The sequence below is a fragment of the Cyprinodon variegatus genome, unplaced genomic scaffold, assembly GCF_000732505.1.
Source record: "Cyprinodon variegatus isolate N-32 unplaced genomic scaffold, C_variegatus-1.0 Scaffold647, whole genome shotgun sequence".
NCBI classification, from domain to species: domain Eukaryota; kingdom Metazoa; phylum Chordata; class Actinopteri; order Cyprinodontiformes; family Cyprinodontidae; genus Cyprinodon; species Cyprinodon variegatus.
Window position 1 is genome coordinate 230550 of NW_015151100.1, and position 4106 is coordinate 234655.

Consider the following 4106-nt stretch of genomic DNA (forward strand, 5'->3'; position numbering starts at 1 on the left):
GGCAATGGCAATTTTTGATGGTCTCTACGGAGACTGATACACCTGTTCAATGAAAATTATTCGACACTGAGTGTTTTAATAGCATATTGCATAATTAAACCTTTGTATACAAGATCGGTTTGCGACACAGTTAAGATGTAATACTGTTGAAATTCCTGCATAATCTTTCATGCAGGTCAGATGTATGATGAACAAACTCCTCAAAAGTCATTCACGACCATAAAAATACTACTAATAAAAAAAGTTTACAAATAACATTTTCTTTTTGTTTGGAAAATATGATTTAGCCCAAAACAAGGCAATAACAACAAATGGGCTTGGTGTAATGACTACAACAAAAAGTATTATTTGCTTTTCTAAATTTACTAAAAGAAGTACACGACTCCCTTCTGCTGCTGTTACTACGTTTTCTCACTAGATGGCACTGTTGTAACACTGTAAGGCTTAAGCCAGGGTTTTAAATGGAGAGATTCAGAGGATGCTGCTGTTAATGTGGAGTAAAAATAGAGTTAAAAACATTTTTAAAAACCTGCCTAATCTAAAAAAACAAAACAAAAACAGCCTAGACGTTTTTCAATACCACCCCCCCCCCCCCCCCCGTCTGCCAGCGTAGAATAATGATTCAAATTTTTTATTGAATAGGTATCTTCTGTTGAGCCATTTCCTCAATTCTCTATAGGACAACTTCATATATTTTATGAATGAGATTTGATTAAAGAATTTCATTGGCTCATTCTAGAATAGGATGAATTCTTGCTCAGTGAACGAGGCAGCAGTGGAGATAACCAGAGAAGATAACTACTGCTTGACTGACTGCTTTGATTCTGTTTATCTTTAATGAGTCATCCAAAACCTTCGACTTATACTGTCAGATCCAAAGCACACTAAATTATTTAGGGAAGTATTCCTTTTCTTTTATATATAATATTGATTTTGTAAAATCTAATACATGATTATTATATCCATATAGCACGGAAATTTACCACAGGCTTAAAAATTTCATTGTGCAAATTTGCAAGGTAAATACATATATTTTATTTCCCATAAATTCCCTTATAATACACAGACATGTAAGATATATCCCCCTATCTTCATCTATGGGCTCCATTTTTACTACTCTGCTGAGTCTCTGCCACTTTGAGAGAACAGGGCGGCAGTTCATGGAAATAGATCAAAACAAGCCAACAACAGGTGTACCTCAAATCCCATCACGGACACGAAACAACAGAAAAACTTGTCTAGTGCGATAAGGGGGTTCCAAACTGGAGACTGCTGAAGAAAGAAGAAGAAAGTAAATATTGGGGAGATAGTGGGGGGCTCAGATCTGTCTTAGGAATCACCCTCGTTTTGCTAAGAAGGAAATATGCTACAATCAAAATAAATTCAATTTTTATAACTTACTCAAACTAAATGACATCCAAGGTCTGAACAAACAACTCGTGAAGCCTCAGTTAGAGACTACAATACTTTTTCTCTTCTCCCATGCATGTGCACAGCACTGTTGTCATTCCAGCTTTTCACCAGAGGGGGCGGACGTCTGCTAAAACTCTTTGAGATAGCTGTAATAACACGTTTATCTACTCTTGCATAGTATGACTTAGGGCTGGACGATAAAGAAAAAAAGCTTATCGATAAAAAAAAAAATGCATATTGATCGATATTGATAATTATTGAAAAGATTTGAAACCATATTTTATGTGCAGCTCTGCCTGGACTTTTTATAAAATTGCTAAATGATTTAATTTTAATAAAGAACATAATTAAATCTGTATTTAAACAACTTCTTTAACTATAACAGAATTGTTTTAAGGAAAAATAACTTAAGAGACCTGGTTTATGTTATTAAATACTGACAAAGAATAAACTAAAGTGACCAGAAAAGTGACCAAAATAAATATAACAAATAAATAAATGGACCCATGCATTATGTGAGAACATGGTTTTAGAAGGCTTTAAATGTGCTTGAGGAATTAGGGAATAGCACTAGGCTGGTTGTAATCTTATTTTGCTTGGGTTATATGAATGATAAAACTGCACGCTAGTTTCTGAAGTCCAATGGGGCTCATTGCTAGGGCCAGTGCTCTTTAACATCAATATGCTTCAAAATAAAATCAGAGCAATGGGATTAACAGTGTCATGCTAATGATGCTTACCTAAACTTAATCAAATACTAAATCAGTTTAAGTAATTTCCCTTGCACTTTCGGAAGTTTCGCTTTCCAGTTTACTTTATCCAATTCTTCCAATTTTCCAGTTTGAATTCCTAAAATCTTGATTGTGTATCTTTTCTCAGCCAACCCCCGTGTCTTTCTAGTCTCTTTCCAATTAAAATGAACCTGTCATGATATTGGCACTGATGGCTGGATCTGCTTAGCTTCGCCCAGCGCTCATTGTCACCCATCGAATTCACCTGTTGCTGCTTTCTATTTAACCTCCTAAGCCTGGGTGGCACGGCACCGGACAGAATTGAGTTCTGCTCATGTTTATCTTTTTATAGAAATGGCCAAAACACAGTCCCACATTGTTTCATCCTCACGCCTTTTAAAATGGCACTTTAAATTTTCTAAAACATGTTTGAAAGTAATTTTTTCACAAATACTTTGTGTTTAGTAGCCGTGTAAACAAATAAAATGAGATCTTAAAATTCCACCTGACATGTCTGACTCTGCTGGAATAATGCAAAAGCATTCCAAAAAAGACAATTAAAAACAATCCACTGGATTTTCCAAGTTTGAAGATGTTTCCCTTCCCATCCGGGAAGCTTTTTCAATTAAAAATTTCAGGAATAGCGTTGAGTTCAAGGTTTTATACAGTAGTCCAACAAAGCCTTGTTTTTAAAAACATGCATATTGGAACAGACAAAGGGGTCCACCAATTTGGCATGGGGGTCATGCAACAGCGTGAATTCATTTTTAGCCACACCTCCTAATGGCCGGAGGGAAACTAGAGGGTCAGACAGTGCAGGCAAAACTTAGGTGCTGCAGAACAATATCCAGGCAAGCTACAGCGCTTTGTGCTTTATCTGCTGTTATAACAGGAACTGTTTTATTTATTTATTGTTTTTCCTCCTCCACCAATACATTTTTTATTGTGTGTAATAAGATACTTTGTTGTGATAAACTACCTTTATTTATTTTCATAGTGGGGAGGATGTCCTGGGACCATCACAAATACAGCAGGCCAGGTCCCCCACCATGGCTGAGAGTTCATTCTCTTCAAGGTGAGATTTCTATTCGGCAAAGATATGAATAGATTCATATATTAGGACTAATGTGTCATAACTTCCTCAGATTTCTTTTCCTATGATGATTCAAAGTAGGTGTTAGATGCTGCTAAAGTGTTATTGTTTTTAAAGAAAATATATTCTTGAACATATATTTGATTGGTTTTACAGTGATAATGCACCAGAAGAGGAGTACCACGCTCCTTCTAGGCAGCTATGTTCAGTCTCAAGACCTGAGAAGCACAAGGTTCCATCTCCTTCAAAAAGCAAGAAAGAAAACTAGAAAGCAGGTTTTCCCTGCTACATTTTCCTCGAAACATCCTCCAGGACCCCAAGTAGACACCACAACAAGTAGACATTGTAAAGAACACAAATCAAAATGCAGAAAGGATACTAGCAGGCAGAAAGAATGGCATGTCAATGGCAATTTTTGACGGTCTCTACGGAGGCTGATATTTATGTGAAAGTGTAACATTGATTATGTCTTTAAAGCCTTAGTTCTGTATTTCTGTGGTTATGACAACGGTTGATGTTTTGAGCCTGTAAAACTTGCTTGCTGAAATCTTGACGTTGTGTGGATTTCCCTTAAGAACAGTATCACTAAATTGCACATCACCCAAGACTCACCCCCAAAACCCAGTGAACTTTTGTCATCCTGTTTCCATTAAGTTTATCAATAGTAAAAGCAGAAACAAAGGTGGTCCCAAACATTCTTGAACGTTTAACAGACATTTAACTATCAAGGTATTTTGCAAAGCCCAAATCAATGTTTTTTAATGTCCTTGGTGTTGGCCGAAATCTATGCATTTTGAACCTCCTTAGTAAATATGATTACGCCCTTAGCCAGAGAGATAAATGATAGCTTCTTGTTTTTAACGGTGTCA

At 36.3% G+C, this 4106-nt stretch overlaps 1 long non-coding RNA gene across 1 annotated transcript in view; it reads left to right on the top strand.

The window, feature by feature from the left end:
* The window catches only part of LOC107096752, a 10249-nt gene extending 6184 nt beyond the window's left edge, over positions 1-4065 (top strand). The window contains exons 2-3 of the long non-coding RNA XR_001481809.1: positions 3142-3219; positions 3394-4065. This is a non-coding gene — a long non-coding RNA (uncharacterized LOC107096752). The remainder of the gene's footprint in view (positions 1-3141; positions 3220-3393) is intronic.
* The last annotated feature ends 41 nt before the right edge of the window (positions 4066-4106 follow it).